Genomic DNA, 18,539 nt, shown 5'->3' on the forward strand with positions numbered 1-18,539 from the left:
TCCTCTTTTTTCAGTAAAATCCAAACTGCATCCTCAGCATTTATCAGACCATCTATTTCATTTATAGTTTTCACAGGCCTCTGAAGATGCTACCTATGATTATTTGTGCGCCTCATACCAACAGTCTGAAAAAAGGTTAAAAAGTGATGTGTATTTGATGTTATGTGAGAATTTTATCTGCATGGGCTATAAAATCAAAAGCATCATCAAAAGAAGAAAAACATGCAGCACTGTCAGTCAAAACGAATTCTGTAAAGAAACTGGGCCCATACTTTCTCTGTATCCTTATTGGTTAAAATATGGGAGTGGTAACAGTGACCTTAAAGTTGTTCAAAGTCAGCTGCTAATAGCTCATTAGTTTTAATGGGAGGCTGTTAAATGGACTGAAGTCACTGTGGTACACAGGTTGAGAGGTGCCACTCAGATGAAACGGTAAACAATGAACCTGAAAGATGTTTCTCTATGGTTTTTAACCCCAAATTTTAATGTAAAAAACAACACATTTTTCTACAGTGTTTTCTAATTGTTTGTTATTCTCTGAAATTACACTGTCAGATATGAAAAATGATATTTTCTCACAGGCTCTGTCTTCTATCCAAATCTACTGGAAATAAAACTGATTAAATATTCTACAAAAACAGGCTTTCCCCTCTATTTACTTATTTATTTTCCAAAAAAGAGTTTACATTCTGTTTCAGTGACACACAATGTGTATCCATTTATATAGCCTACAATTTTGTAGTAATCAAGAAAATCTGAATTGTAAGTGTATATGGAGATGAAGAGCTGCAAGGCTTTTCAAGTTAAAAAAAGCAAACAGAACACAGATAAGGAACACCTGTGTTCACATCTTACACATGAATACTATATGCCAATAGCGAGAAGAGGAAATGTACATTTCCTTGTGAAAATATCCTTTCTTACATCAGTGCCCAAAATCCATGCCAAATAAACAAGAAGTAACGTCTCTGTGGCTGCTTTGAGAAATTGGTCTCCGGAGACAGCTTTCTAGGTTAATTTATTCTGTATCGGGCTGGCAGTATGTGTACTGTCACCACTTTTAAACTCAGGGCAGGGCACATTTTGTGTGCAAGACTGCCTAAGATAACTTCTTATGGCTCCTTGGGATGGCTGCTGCCGGTTGATTCTGGCAGGCCATGAGACAACCCGTTTATTTGTTTGTTTGTCCCGTGAGTTTTTGGCTGGCCGTTCAGGGCTCTGTTTGGCCCAGGTCCCTGTTGGGCTTCTATTTCTGAAACCCAAGTGGCTCTTAATGAAGCTGGTAGGGTTGGCATGGGCCCTCAGCAAACCCAGGCCTGATCAGACCCTTCTTCTTCTGCCTTGGCAGCCACACTACATTTGCTCCCTCTGGCTTCCTAATTTAGTAACGGTGGGTAAAAATATGCGCTAACGAACAAGGTCTGGTATGTCAGGCAGGCGTCCAGAGAAGAGGGAGAGAGGGGAGGAGGGGGGTGGGGGGGTGGGGGGGTTGTTTTCACAGCAGGCACCCAGTGACAGTGGTAGAGTCACTCAGACCTCTCTGACATCTCTGTGTTTGTGTGTATGTGTAGACATTCAAGGGAGTGTGTGGGGGTGGTTGATGAGGGGTAGAGGGTGAGCACTTAAAATTTCTCACCCTTGCCAGACTCCATTCAAACACTTCTAATCAGTCTTCTGTTTTATTCCAGCCCCACTGTTAGAGTGCAAAGCAAACCTATAGTATACAGTGCAAAGGTATTACAGACCTGAATTATTGAAAGACTTGAATTTTCTATATAATGGTGCTTATACCATCAACAGGATCGGTTTTAAAATATCCTCTCCACAAACAGTCTTAGCATAAACTGAACAATGAAAAACTGTCAAAGCACTTTTAAGAGTAATATTTTGCTGGTATTTATCCTCCTCCAGTGTGACTTGCGTTGTCTTTTTATCTTCTTATTTTATTTCATCAGGATGGCCCCTTCCACCACTTACTTTCTGTAAAATAGCTTCAGAGGAGTGCAAAATCCAGGTATTAACAACTCTCACAGACATAAACAGCATTTGGGATTTTATGCATATGATTTTGAGTTGATCACCATGCTCACTGTGAATTATTTCTGTACATCTTTTTAGCGTCTATGAGGGCTTACTGTATCTGTGGGGTAACCCTTTTACATGTAAGATACAGAGCATACTGTAGGTATGCAGCAGCCGTACAGGCAGCGGAAGAAAAACATGTTTTTAATGTATGTTTACTCTATACACCTCAAACTTTCAAAGTTCTCCATTTTCCATGGACCCATTCCAACAAACATTAACAGTGAATAACTTTATGAAGCCATCACTTTAGTGAAAGACACAGGAGAAGTGGTACAAGTAAACTTTCTTGTAATCATACAACAGCTCTAAATATTTGATTCTGCTTCATTTTTTCTTCATAAAATACCACGCCTGCTCAGAAATGATGCCAAAGTGTTAGCCTCCAAGGGAAATGCAATATGTTGGTAATAAAAACCTTTTAATTAATTGTTTCATAGCTATGAACGTCCACTGCATGAACTGAGTCCTTTGTTTGACATTACTCCATTTTCATCTGTCAAGAGATGTGCCTGTAAACACTTTAGCACTTGTCCTTCCTGTTCGCAGTTTAAGAGGCCCATGGAAGCTGTGTCAACTTCACTTGTAAAACCAAAGTTTTTGATGAAAACAGAAAACCTCACTGTCTGTTTGAAGGTGGCAGCAGCAGAAATACTAAATATACAGGCAGGATAACGGATGTACTATTACAACAGACTTTTATCAATTAATTTAAAAGGAACCAAACTTAGATCAAAACATCACATGATTCACCATGTAACCAGTGTTTTGCATCTAGCTGCACTTACAGAATTTGGGTGAAGTCCCCAAAGTTTTGCTGTCAACTTTTGTCACACAACTGTGCGGTTACTGAGAGGCTACAGTAGATAACAAACCACAGTTTCTCCAGCTTGTGCTGAAGCTGTATTGTGAACATGTGTCATGAACATAACTGGTAGTAAGAGTCTGCTCGCTGAGCTGAATGAAAATGAAATGAACTACACAACACAATCACTGTATTTGTTTTTTTAATATATATATATATATATATATAATTGTCATGCATTATTAGAAGTTTAAATCCATGTAATGTGTATTTCATGTTGTTTTAGTGTTTGTGCTCAATGAAATTATGAAAATCATACATTTGCAAAATGATCTCCCCAGAATGACTATAGCACCAGAGATATTTCACATTTAGTGGTGGGCTAACAAGGTAAATGAGACCAGTTATTATCATGCCTTAATGTAAAACTCTGCCCAGCTTAGTGCTTTGCTTTACTTTGCTTTACTTTACTTTACTTTACTTTACTTTACTTTACTTTACTTTACTTTACTTTACTTGTCAACACAGGGATATGCCACTCTTGTGTATCAGGAAAGTGATTTATGTATCAAATTCTCTGGCAGATGAATGCCTGCAATCTTGACTCTTTTTGGAGTCATATTCAATCAGTAACAGTCATCAATCATATTATGCTCATGCTTGTCAGATATGTCACAGTTATTTGTTAAAACCACAAACTAGCACCTAACATTTATACAGCTGTCCCCACTTCCTGTGTTAGTTAAGCCACAGACACCCATCCCTTAGCAATGAACATAAGCCCCTTGTCGAAACAGTTTAGAGTAGCAGTATGAGTACAACTTGATAGTACAGATTGTATTTAGTCAGAGATATGTTTATACTGTACATTCTTAGATTATGATTAAGTCATTAAATAGTATTTGATTACTGATGTTGAAGCATTTATAATACAGTAGTCTTACCTGTCTGAGTTATTCATGTTTTATGTTTGAGAACAACATAGTTCATTTATTTTCAACTGAAATTCCAAATGTAGGAAAACTGGCACAATTCTATAGCTGTTAGATTGCATAAGTGGTTTACCACTTTAACAAAGGTATTATATTCTGTCTCACAGCGAATATGCTAATGTCTTCACAGCTGCTACACTTCAGATAAAGCATGTTATTCGCACATAGAATAAGAAATGTGTTTCAGTTCTGTAATCAAAGTATTTGTGCAAGTAGTGCTGCTGTTGAGAAGTAAAAACAAAGCCAGACACTTAAGCCAGGCACCCCTTTCTTTGAACTGACTGAAGCTGTCCACAACAAAGACGTGATAGTTACAGGACGATAAGATAAGCTCTCTTTCCATCCAGCAGCATCGTTCCAATGCCAGTGCTTTGTTTAACAATAGTTTTGCATTCAAATGTGAATTGTATTCTGGTATGGACTTAGGATGGCTTAAACTTATGTTTATCCTTACCCAAACCTTGGCCTAATTTGAAGCATATGCAGAAAACAAATCTACTATTGTTTTGCCACTAATGCCTCTTCTCTCCTTTCTATTCAATGTCAAAATCAAAGATTACGGAGAGCTTTGGAGGTGATATTGCCATTCTTTGCTTAGACAATGGCCCACTAAACCAATAACTGTGTTTTGTGTGCTGACAGCATGTACATTCCCTCATAATTGCAGTTTTAGCAGCATTGTGACAGAAAGATATGTGTATGAGGGAGTTTCATCTCTTTCCAGTTGCCCTGCAATCAAACTTTAGCTGCTAAAACACGGATCAACTGTCCGCCAGACATATCCAAAATTATGTTGCGTGTTTTTTCCGTATCCCTGCACCCTGAAAACCAAAACACACACACAGAAAGATAACACTGAACACTGCCAAGGACATCCCTCCAAATGATGAGAGGATGGTGCGGCTCCTTGTCCTTAGTACACTATGGTCCAGCCTTGCACCCCATGTCACCTTGATTTTAAACTAGGGAAAAGCTGCAAGTTGCCCATTCACTGACTCAGAGTGTTACATAGGGAAACACATATTTCACCTGTTTCTACTACATGTGTAAAATGTGTGGCATATGTCCAGGAAAAAAAAATAAAACCGAGACCAAAAGAATGTCAGTTTTTTGCAGTTGCAAGAACATCAATTTTTTTCATATTAGTTTACTTAACATAACATCTGAGATGCACATTATATGTCCGAAAAGTCAGTAATGTTTCAGACGGCTTTTTCCAATTTCCCAATTAGAAAACTTTGTAAATATGGCAGTTTTTGTACAGTCAGTGCACTTTGAGGAAGAGGCCGACTGCAAAGGAAATGTATCCCTTCTGCTGAAAGCTGAAATGATTCGCTCAGATTTAATACTTGACCAGAACATTAATTTAACCCAGAGTGCCATGAATATGCAGTATGAATGGTTCATACACAATACCAATATCAAAAGGGCTTTTTTTTGTCACCTACCCTTGACTGTGAATGTGAATGAGAGGCTAAATGTCTGCCTGTGGTTCTCTGACCTTTGTGGCTCCTCTGCTGACTTGGTTCAGGTAAGTGCAGGTTGTGTGATGCAGTGGTATCAATAATAGAAGAAAGGCAACCCCCTCCCTCTGGCGGCTATGTGGGTCAGAGGAGGCTCTCGGTGGATGCGAGAGATTGATGAAGAGCACCAGGGAGAGCTTCGGAGCGCCTACCTCACAGCGGTGCAACCCAAGCTGCTCCCCCTGCACTTGTTCCGTGGCCCCCCTCCTGAGCTGCACCGCCTGGCGCTCTTTAAATGACCTTCAAATTAGCCTTATTTTTCAGGGCGCCAAACCCTTCAGGGTCCTTCCTGGAAGGATGGTGGGTCTTGTTCTCACTCTTTCTCTGCTTTTTCTTTTGTTATCCTCCTGTTGACCATAGATGAATTAGAAAACAGCAGAGGAGTAGAGCTTGTGTAGCAAAGGTGATTTTCACTCCTGTTGTGTGTCTGATGTAATCAGACAAGTGAGCTGTTATGTATTCCTGATTATGCAATTACACACACACACACACACACACACACACACACAAGCACACATTTTTACCCTTTCATTACACCCACACTATCAAACAATTCCTTTGTCACACATCCTCATTTCAGCATCTGCAGACAATGATACATATGGTGTTTTTAGGGGTTTGTGTGTGCATATGATGGTGTATGGGAACCTTCTTCCACTACATCACAGAACAACAGTGTCAAGCCAGCCATCCATCACTATAGCTGTGGTTTATGTACACACAGCAGGTCATGCTGGTCCTCTGTCCAGGCCTGATGCAGAGCTCTTGATTATCCATTTGCATTAAGAGGAACACCTCACTCTAATGGAACTAAATGACTCAGATGGCTGCAATTTGTAAGGTTATGCTTTGGTTTTGATGAAATGGCTATCTGTAAGGCTTTGATTTATGAGCTTTTTCAGTCATTTTCAGGACAATTTGCTCACAATTTAGATTTAGACAAATTCAGTAATCTCATCTCTCAGCACCTGTGACAAAAAAGGCAAAGAAGTTCCTCACAAAATCACCTCACCAATCAACAACAATTTGCAGTAAATGACAGAAACAAACATGTGTGTAATCACTCAGGCTGTGAAACTGTTAGTTGATGCTTAGCTGATATTTTAAATGTACCTCTCAGCCGTGTGTACAGTGTAGCATAGCAGCCTTAAAGGTACAGTACAGGTATATGTTGCACCCTTTTGGGAAAAAGCTTTGACTTTTGTTTCATTTTTATTACACTGGAGTGTTATTCCAAAGAAGACAATACACTTCCATCCAGTACGGGCATTATACATTTATTTGCAAGAGGCAATTTGTCATGGAAAGCTTTTTAAACTCTTTTTTAAACCAACATTGTGCAGAATACTGTATGGAAACTTTTACGTTGCCAAGTGAAGGTAATATAGTGACTGTACAACAATTATGCCCTCATCACATTCCTGTCGGTAGGTATTAAGAAAAAATCTTTTTCATGATAAATATTACTGATAAAGGTAAATAGCCAAAAAATTAAGATCAAAATTTAAAGCCATCTCTTTCTCTCCAGGTTCCCCCTGTTTTCTTTTGACAGTCTGCCAAACATTTGGAGCTAATTCTCCAGCTATCGTGATGGAAATTCAGCAGACGGGATTGTAACTCACAGGCAGTGAGAGAGTTAGAGAGCAAACATCAAGGGGAATCAAGTTGGAAAACATAATAAGTCATCGTGTTAGCTGTGGAGTGAAAGAGATGGTGTGAAAATAGACAAGAGGACAACCAGAGGTTGGGCATGACTGATTGCTGGGTAGGATGGGGGCTTGTTGCTCCAGAAGGGCAAACCTGGCCTGATTGATTGGCTAGTATTTCAGAGAGGCCCCTGTGCCCATTTGCTTATGATGCTGGAATGCTTTGGTAGCATTTGGTAGAAGGAGTAAAGACAAATAATGAAAAGCAGCCAACGTGAGATGAAAAATCATTGAGGGTGAATTAGGAAAAAGAGGGAGTAGCTATGCTGGTATTTATATTATTTAAGCAGAATGAGTGCTGTTCCACTCCTGAATGCTACCATATTTTGTTAGTCTTTCATTTCACAGAAGAAAGGAGCAGATGTTTCATGAGTAAAAGTCAGTCTACTTCAAAATTGGCTTAGTCTGTTTTGCTACTTTTATGGATGTAATTCGCATATAGTAAATTAATTATAAAGGCGAGCAGTAAAAAAATAATGAATAAATCTGAAAACATCTGATATATCAAGAGTTACAGCAATTTAAACAAGACTAAGAATCGACAGCCACGCTAGCAGCTCTACAAGGGTGAGGCTGTTCTTTAGCTTTGCTGGTATTTGGGTCACCAAAGTTATTAGAATTGATTTATTCTGAGAGGGACATGAATTCATGGCAATACATCCAATAGTTTTTTGAGACATTTAACTCAAAACCACAAATGTCAACCTCATGGTGCCGCTTGAGGAAAAGTCAGGAGACCACCGTCATAAGTCATTAAGAGACATTGTCTGGGAACAATGAATGTCTGTACAAACTTTTGTGCCAATCCATACTGTAGATGTTGAAGCATTTCACTGATTGAAAACTTAACCTGTGAATTGCCACTGGTGGTGCTGGAGGAGAAGTCAGGATCACCAAAGTCATTAGGATTCTTCCTCTAGACATCATAGATGTCTGTACCAAATTGCATGGCAATCCGTCCAATAATTGTGGAGACTTTTAAATAAAAACAAAAATGTCAGCCTCACCTGATTGTAGAGGAAAAAGTCAGTAGAAATCGGATCATGAATCTGTATAAAATTTCATGGCAATTCATCCAATATTTGTTGTGCCACCAGTGTGGAAAAAAATTAATGTATCTACATATAGAGAAAAACACTATCACTTTACATTCCTCTCATCTGATTAATTTTCTTTAGCAGCACTCCTTCATTACAGTGTTATAGAGAGAGGCTCATTGTACTTTGAGGGTTTTACTGCATTAAACTTCATATCTAATCTCCCCAGTCTCTCTTGACTAGTGTATGGCTCTGTTCCATGAACTACAACAGAAAGAAACACTTACTTTTGGAATGTGCTTCACTGAAGAGCTTTTCTTCATCTGGATAGTGGGATTGCTGTTTCCTGGCCGTCTAATATCTATCCAGAGAAGTTATTACAGAGAGAGGGATATCATGGTGCATTATCCACAGCCATGGTATAAAAACAATCATGGAAATGTACTGAGCACTTTGTAAGAACATGACCAGCTGTTTGGCGCTTTTAAAGGAGGACAGAGGATACATGCTGCTTCCACGTTGCACTTTTCCTCTGCTTTTGCCTCTTTGAACCCACTTCAAACATTAGTCAATGTGTGTCTAGTGTCATGCCAGCCATGTGGATGGCATATGCTAACATTGCAACTGGGCTGGCTGGTTATAGGTGTGTGCGGTGACCAGTAGCTCGTGGTTAAGTCCCTGAGAAGTAACTTTGATGTGAGGTGGTGGAGAGGTGATGACTAAGGTAAACGTGTATATGGAAACAATTCAGACGAAAGCAGTGTACAACAGTAGCCACATGAAAGGCCCCTTTGTGGGGCTTTGCTACCTTACAGATGGTCAGCTTCCCTCGTCCATTAAATAATAACAGTGCTCCGATCTCTCCCTGGGCCAGATGTGCTGAAGCCGAATGATGCTAAATGGAAACAAATCAGCCAGGCTTTACTCTTTAATTGAGTGCTGGAGTGTTTATTTTCTTTAGACTGTCATTAAAGACTCCCAAAATTAAAAAAAAACTAAACTCTGAGGGCAGATTAGCCCATTTAGCACCTCTAGACAGCATTTTCCACATGAGACAAGTCTTAAGTGCAGTTCTGCTGGTGGCAAGACTTCCACACGGGACTGGCCGCATCTTTAGTCACTCCTTATTTCTGCTCTGTGATTCTGCACTTAGAGGCACCCCTTGTAAAAGCAGCAGTCGCAGGGAGGTCGCCCTGACATCTTTATCATAATTGCCCTAAATACCCCCATTAGAGAAGCTAGCCAGTATCCTCAATAACACTAGTCATCCCTGGTAGCGCTGGTGCATCTAATTGCCTGGGCCTTTTTTGAAAGATTGCCTGACATCAGCACAGCTCCCTATGGGCTGGCCCTCTTCATTCTCTGCCCAGCAAAGCATATCGTTATCGCAGCCAGCAAAGAGACCCGGCCTCTCTGCTCCTGGATAATTAACTGTCTGGCTTAACTGCATAATGGAAAAAGGAACATTGGAGGTATGGTAGTTATTCAAGCAGGCCTTGGAGAGAAGAAGTATAAGACAATACCAGGGTCATCCATGCTCGCCATTTTTCAGTGGGATGGGTGATAATGTAGAGGGATAGGAAGTCATATTGGAGGCAGAGGCTGGTTATGGAGGATTGGTTTCATATGATAATTAGGCCCATATGCTAATTGCTGAGGAAGCTTGATGAATCTCCACTCCAGTGCTGGCACTCCTATCAGCTGTCCCCAACGTCCCCCACTTCAAAGGTTTGCACCATCTTTACATAGCACTGCATTTGCTCTGTCTCTTTCCGCTTCACAACAACGGTCCCTATCATTGTGTACCCCACCTATGAAAAAAAAAAGAAAGAAAAAACAAAAGAGACAAGAACAGCAACAGCAGGAGGGGGAAGCAAGGGGGCATCTGCAGTTGTTTGACATTTACAAGTCTTAGTGAAATACACGATGCACATCCTTGTGAGTGTGTGCGTGCAAGTGTAATTAGAACACGGCAGGCATGTGTTTGTCTTTGTGTTGTTGTATGGTGGAGGTATCAAGGACAAGTGCATTAATGAGCACCTGGAGAGGAACAGCTTGTGTCTCCTGGTTAGTGTGACCGCGAGCAGGGCGCAGACTCCTTCACTGACTCAGATGACGTGACTGATGGAGGGGGAGGTTTCTGTCAGATCTGGGGCACTCCCAGGAGCTGCAGTTTGTCTCGGTTGACAACAACACTCACCAAAGGGCCCCCCATCCCACACATCAGCTGGATAGTTGAGAGAGGATGTTGTCCTTCCCTCTGTACTTAAAGTCATATTGTTGCTCCTTTCCTAAATTATTATATTTTCTCTTAAACAGGCATCTCTTTCAGTATTATCTGTTACATGTTTATGACATGGATGGGGATAAAACGATTTAATCAAAACACTTTTAGATCTAAAATTTAATAAGCAGAGCTACTATCAATATCTTGGCTCACATGATAAAATTTAGTGGCTGCACCACAGCTGGATGATGTCTATAAACTGATCTATTGACACAGATGTTTGTATTCTAAATCATCAACATTCGAAATACTTTTTTATTTTTTTAATCAATTCAGACAGTCAAAGTCAAACCATATCATCATGATACGTTTGGTCAAATAAGGATGAAATAAAATATCTCCCAAATGTCATAGATATTTTGTGAATGGCAAAAGAACAAAGAGGTAGAGTCATATACTCAGTTACATATGGATTGAACAGGATGCATGTGAGACCAGAGATATGAAAGAAAGCAGCTGGAATTTAGATTTTGGCATTGCTTGAAAGTGTGCAGAGATACTGAGTCCAGCCCATAACAAAAAAAAAAAAAAAAAAGAGCATGCAGAGTCATCCATGCCACTTAACAATCATAACACTGTGTTTGTGCTGTGACATTGATAATAACAGTCTTATTAGATTTGCTCTGTGGTATTACATTGCACTACTAATAGAATTACATCTGCACCGCTAATAGCATTACATTCATTCGAGTATCTCACACCCTCTTCAATGCACATCACAACAATGCCCTGTATTGTTCCTGCAGTCACTGACGCAAAATATAGAATGTGTGCATTAATACAAGTATCTGGAGCGGTAAGTATACAGTGAAACTGATGGCATTAGTCTGGATTTGCTACAGTACAAGTATGAATGAATGACCTACTCACATAGAGCACTTACAAGTGCTACAACTATCTCTTATTCAACCAAGTTGTTTGATGAATGATAAGATATTAAAGCTTAAAAGTTCATTTCTGACCTTGGAAACAGAAAAATCTCACCATAAAGATGATGTGATAGGATTAAAAGCTCCCGAACAGCTACTAAATGATATTTGTTGTTAGGGTTCAGTAATGGGAGATGGTGTATAAATTATGACGAATTGACAAAAAAGTCAAATAATGAATTAATTCACACCCATTTTGTGTGTTCACCATATTCACATTGAAGTTTTACAAGTTTAAGTCAGTGATGGGTTTTCCAGGTTCTAGTCTGCTGGTGACAGAGCCGCCGGTTTTATAGGTACAACGACCGTCTACAACAGCCTTAAACACATGATACTCATTACAGTAGAGCATCTCTTCAACTGTTAGGAAAAACGAACCTTGGAAAATTGGAGCAGCATACCACACAGTCTTTCTCTTCTCTGTTACTTCTTATTGCCTGGTTCTAGTGTACATTATTCAACACACTCGCCACTGGTGAATTAAACACTGAAAACGGAAGAAAAGGCTCAAGGTGTTGAGATTATGCCCTGAGACAGATCTTTGAACTAAGTTCTCCGTCCAGTCAGACTTACTTAGAAGTTGTATCTACTTTGACCACCACTCTGAATGCTAAGAATGTCCACAGACTTGATAAGGTTATCGATACAGTACTTCCTCCTAGCAGTTTCTCTATTGAAAATCCCCAGCCGAGCCCAAGGGGACATTCATGCTTGTGTTACAGCTGCCCATGTTTACCATCCTCCACCTCAGGCTCTTTCCACTGAGAGAAAGATGCTGGCTAGGGTGCAACTCTGCAAATCCCACCTGGATGTGGCATTTGTAATAAACAACCTAAGGGCATGGCTGCCACCCTTTCTCTTTTCACTCCCAGCGCTCCTCTTCAAGGCCCTTCAATGCTGTTCATAAGCTCCCCAGCAGCCTCTAATTTGTCTCTTGATTAATGCCATATAAATTGTGGTGTGTTGTTTTTTAAGTCACTCCATGGGTAACATGTGACATAGCTGTTTCACCGCATGTGTCTGCACTCTCTTTCTCTCCCTCTTTTACACACACATGCACACTCACTCTTCATCACAGTGATAGCACATGAGGGGGAAGATATAGTTATTCAGGGAATTATCTGCCTCATTGGTGCCATATCTCATCCCGTGCTTTTGTGCCAAATGGCCGTGTTTCCATGGAGCCTGCCTGTGTTTACTGTGACGTGCCATGGCAGGGCCCTTTCTGGTATAGAGGGACTTAGTGCACAGCAGTGGAGGGTATTTCAGTCCCCGTCTGGAGTTTTGGGGCTTACTTCCCCATCTCTCCCCTCTCCTCCCACCTGCTCTCCTTGCTGTTCCTTCACTGGGTGCCTGTGTGGCTGTGTGCTGGTGCTCCTGGCCCTGTTCTTAGACAGACAAGGCTAATTGAAAGGGAAGGCTGCTCTCTGCTGATCAGCTCTGACAGCAGTGTCTTGCCAGAGGTGGGTGTGCCACCCCATGCTGAGAGTTTTCACAGCAAAATAACAGTGCTGTCGTGAAAAACACAGACCGTGCCACGATTACACGGGCAACTTGCCAAAGGAGCCAGATGAATTTTGCGGACAGAAGAAAGAGGGGAAACCCACTTTGTCTGCTTTACGACTTCAGGGAGGAGAGCTGTGCCAGCATTTAGTGAAAACTCTAACAGGCGTTCTCTCATTTCATTCAGGGTTAGAATTAAATGAAACCACATCTTTCTTTTTTTAACAATGTGACAATGAATGATCATGTTTGATCACAGATGTATAGTCTGTCATTGGTGTTGCTTTCCAGTGTTACAGAATAAAAGGGATTGTTCATAATATTCGGTGATTAACAACTCAACCCCTTGTCATCAGAACGCCACTGAAGCCAGAACAAAAAATAAGCACACTAGAAGTTAAATCTTAGCCTCAAAACAACAGGGATAAAAATGATTTCTTTTTGGTCAAAAGTCTAATATTCACCTTATAAATGCCAGCCAGCTACATGTGTTTATGGAGCTGTACAGAGATGAAGGCCAAGGGCAGAACTATGGTGCAGTATCTTTAGAAACTGATATTGATATATCATAACCTAGCACTGTTGCTGTAAGTCAGAGTTTGATTGTCTCATTCCAACATATCATTTTCATTTGCTTCAGGTTGTCAGATAAACAGCACCTCTTTTAAACTTTTGTGTTCTCTCTCACTCCGCTTGCAGGTCCTTCCCACTGCCCGTATCAGAGGTGCCACAATCCAGTGTGACTTGATGCACCAGGACAGGCTGGGACCCCTCAGCAGGCCCACAGTGGACAGCTGTGATTACTGCTGACAATAATTTATGGTCCCCTCTGATTGAAAACATGAGAGCTGCAGATAGAAGAGCTGGTGCAGAGTCAAGGCACCACCTTAAGATATAAAACTGAGGCCGCAGCTGCTGTCAGAAGCAGGACTCCTGCCAAGCTCTGCAGGCCTTCTGCCCATCCAGACAAACACAAGCTCTCGTTTTGCTCTCTTTTCTCTTCCGTTATATTTTCCTTTCTCTTGTCTTTGCCTGGTCTTAGTCCAATCCTCCCCAACATTGTTTCTCTAATCATTTCTATCTTGCTCATACCTCTCTACTTCTCTATTTTCAAGCTTTAATATAAACCTAAATGTCCATCTCCGAAAAATGTAATATGTAGGAACGCTTTTTGTAATAATTGTCTGAAATCAAAGAGGAACAAACACTTATCCACCCTGGCTGATCAGGTGTCTCCACAGTGAGCATTTCCAGCCCTGAGATTACCTTGCTAATCCTAACAATAGCACTGTGCAGCTGGTTTGAACAACTATCTGCACCATTGTTTATGTTGTTATCCCTGCTGGATTGTACTCACGAGGAGTAACCATTTTAGTGGATTTGCATTTACTATTCCAATGACATATCCAGGGATGAAGATCCTTTCCTCTGAAATTATGTTCTATTTCCAAAGAGGCCTTGGACTAAAGAGAAGGGGTAGCAAAGCTCTTGCGGATATGAAACTGAAATTTAAAAAAAAACAACCCTAGATTGAATTGAGAAAGATTTAAATGGAATCAGATGGGATAAAATCTGAAAGACACTTGACTAAAACGATTTGCTTCTGAAGCAGTTTATTTCAAATGTACTCTAGATTTTGGTTAAATTGAGTATATGGTCATATGTAAATTAAAGCCATCTTATACACATTAGCAAAAAATAATAATACATTTAAAGCACTTTAAAGCTACCACACAGGGATAATATTCGTATCAATTGGAAATGTATTGCAATTTTCTTCACCAACTACAACAATACACTGTTTTGTTATGTATGTGAAGGAGCTATGTGTGCATGAAAAAAATATTGTGTGTTATATATTTGGACTTTTTACAACAATGGGTAATTGGTGCTATTTTTCTTACGAGTTTGAGTTTGACAAATTTGTTCCGGTAAAGGCGTATTCAAAATATTCCTCTGACTCTCTACAAGTGTGTTGGCTACCTGTCTATGTTTAAACAGCACCTCAATCTAAGGACGGAAAATGTTTCCTCTCAGAGCACAATGGTTTGTAACAGCCTCTGAGTTATGTCAACAAGAGAGGGACTGGAATCCCCCCAAAATACAAGGCGCACTACTTTATTGTCGTCCAAACAATTAAAAAAGTCTTTATTCACATGATTAACAAAACAAAAGACAAACATGTCTTGACTACGTCTCGAGGTCATGAGAAATACAGCATTATCCTATCAATGGATACAACAAAGTGACATTTAACAACCAACATACCAAATTGGAGCCCTGTGTTAGACTGGCAACATGTCCAGCGTATCATGTACTTCCGCCTTTCGTCCAGTGTGTGCTCAATTAGGCTCCAGCCCCTCACTACCCTGAACAGGAAAGGCTGGTATAGAATATGGATGAATAATGGATACCAAGTATAGAGCATTGCCCTTGAAAAGTGGGAGACACACACAGAGAACCCCACCAACATCATAGTAAAAAAGGTTAAAATAAAAATCCACATCATCATGAGACAAAGATATATAGCTTCAAACTAAATGTTTCCTCTGAGTTGTTTGCTCCCGTTTGTTGGTTCGTTGGGGAAACCAATACCAATCTATGATGAGAACAGAGCAGTGACATACATAAAGAGTGCCATCAGTAAATCATGGAGCCCACGTCACACTGTTTAATATACTGTACATTTCAGTTTAGCTGTTATTACTCTCTAAGAGCCACAGATCTGCATTAAGCTGCCGCTGCTACACCAATGCTTTGCAACAGGACAATCAATACAGTACCGTTGCCACTTTAAACAATGTCTTGCTATGATTTGGCAACACTGAATGTGACCCGCTCTGACAGATCTCTAGAGAGTGGGAGTAAACCGTATTTACCCAGATGGACACAGGAACTCTGAAGAGAAAGGAGCGGGGTTGAGAACCAATCCAAGGACCTTCTTGGTAGCAACAGTGCCAGTTCGTGACCTCAGATAAATAAGACATATTTGTAATCAAGAATCCTTGGAGCTCAGAATAAATAATACATGCTCTACTGTTAAAAACAACTCTTTTTTCATACATTTCAAGAAAGTTTTTGCTCAGATTTTTTTCTTTTCTCATTTTTGGCTCATGCATTTGGCTCTGGGAACTTCTAATTAGGTTAGCAACAGTAATCCATCACTGTAAATGAGACACTAAATTCTAATAGTTTGTTTTTAAGGCGTCTTTCAAACAGAGTACACTTTAAATTTGGAGTCATGTTATGACCTGTTTGCACAATCTTTCTAAAATGATTATGCAGTGTTATGAAACACCGCATGCACAGTTTCATGTGTTATGGGTCAATCTTTGCACCTTCCACCTCCTTGAAGATTGCGTTTTCTTAATCTCCTATGATTACCCTTCGCCACTAGGTTGTGGTTATTAATCCCTCTTCCTATAGTGACTGACAATAATTCCTGCACTTTGTCCCAGAGACACCACAACCATTCATCACTCTGTCACCTCTCACAAGGGACCCAGTGGTGTCCATTTATCCACTGGATAAACAATTCTGACTCAGGACTGTATGCACATACCACAGCAACCATTACTATGTATGATAAACTAAGAAAAAAAAGCAATAAAAAATCCCAAAGAGACAGAAACAGTGTTCATTTAAACCTCTTAAAATGGAGCAAGATAACTTATTAATGATATTTAAAATATCCATTAGACTATTAGAGAAAAAAGAAGATGCAGAAGCCAACATTATGGCAGAGTTGCAGATTTTTCATTGTGGTTGTTACCGGTTGCTTGATGTTTTTTAGCTCACAGAAGGCTGATACTATCAGCCTTGCTATCTCTTTTTCTCTCTCATCTCTTTCTCTCCCCCTCCGCCTTGCTCGTTCACATTCACTCTCTGCCACCTGCACACACTCACATACGCACACATCGATGACATAAAAAGACTGCTTTCTGATGAATAAATTTGTATATTTTAGAACCTATCCCCGTTTCAGCAAGTATTCTCCAGAGGCCCTGCCTTCTTCTCTCCCGAGTTCCCCTGCAACCCAGTGGAGTCATTAGTCTGCTTGCTGTGTTGAACTCTTTAATCATCTGTGTGTTACATAAAAAGAGGACTATTCCTCAGTGACACACAACGGCATGCTCAGCTTGGTTGGGGCTTGCTTTGATGTGTATAGGCTGTTGTGTTGTGTCTGCACTATAGGCTTCTTCAGACTCAGTTTTTCCATTTCTCTGTGGAGGTGAGATAAGATGTCAGTCTTCCTCTTGTTGCAGTAAAGATGTGGCTGTGAGTGTATAGTTTGCTACTAAATAGGAGCATCAGGCCTTTGTAGACATATATCCTACTACAGTGTAGTCCCAAGTTTCTTCCTGTGCCTATGGTGCCTGGATCACATTGATTTTTTTGTGTATGAGTATGTTAACATCCCCTGATTATTAATTCCCATATTTAAGGTGGGGGGAGGGGATGTTCGTAAATGTCAATGTATGTATGACTGTATGTTCTTTCTATTTCAAAACCAATAAATATAATGTTGAAAAATTCACGTTTACAACAGTTAAACTACACCTTTCTGAAAAAAAAAACATGTCAGAGATATGTGGATAACGCGAAAATGGAACTCAAGAGGAGTTTTACAATTATTTTTTCTGTGCAAATGTAATTAAATTTCATGTACACACACACAAGTGCACATATACATGCTGCATCAGTGTTCCATAGGGACAGAGGCAGGCGCCTGGTGCCATGGTATCAGGTTGCAGGTCTGTCAGACACAATGGTGAGGAGTTGCCCTGCGGCTCGGCCTGAGAGGGCAGAACAATGGAGCCGCAGTGCAGACGGAGCAGCAGAGGGCACGTCGAGCTGATCTGTCAGCCTGGCAGAGCTGCACACGCTACTCCGGCCCCGGACCCTCTCTTCGCACATACAATGGAGGGTGGGAGGTCAAGAGCACGAGGAAATGGAGGGGAATTCCCAGCATGCTGTGATAAAATGGAGCCTCTATTTTGGTGACTGGAGGAATAGGACAGAGTTAGGCTACACCCAGAATACATCGTAACTTTCAACAATTACCATGAAGTCATTTCAGTGGGTCAGCATGCAGCTGAATATAATCAATTTATGGGTCAGCGGTTCACTCTTTTGCACCACTGTTCATTACTTTTGCATTTAAGTAAATGACTTGTCTAGCTGACAGCTGAACTTGTACCATGAGGTCTCTGCCATGCTCTCTTCATGTGCTCATAAATTACATTTTGAAAGGAAAAAAAAAAGTTCAATACCGTGCACTTTCTGAATTAATACTGGAAACATGTATAGCATTTGTGGTGCACATCTAAATAGGCAGTGCAGTGTGTTGAAAAATATATTTGAATCAAATCAAGCCATGACATCCAATAAAGTAGAGTGTGTCTGATCTCTTACACCACTTACAGGGAGAGAGAAAAGGAAGAAGGATATCACTTTAGACTCGTTCTGCTCTGAGTTTATACAGCACAGCCTTTTTCTTGCCTTTTATCTATCAAGCACATGTACACTGCCCCAATCTGTTTAGGGGGACTAGGCGTTTAGTCGGAGCTGTGTTGAAATAGTGGTCCTGAAGACTGCTGCCCTCAGAGTGGTGACTAAAGGGGGGGTAGTGAAAGCCAGATTTTGTTAAAGCTCTTAATAAGGCACAGTGTGAT

The sequence above is a fragment of the Thunnus thynnus genome, chromosome 5 (genome assembly GCF_963924715.1).
Source record: "Thunnus thynnus chromosome 5, fThuThy2.1, whole genome shotgun sequence".
NCBI lineage: Eukaryota > Metazoa > Chordata > Actinopteri > Scombriformes > Scombridae > Thunnus > Thunnus thynnus.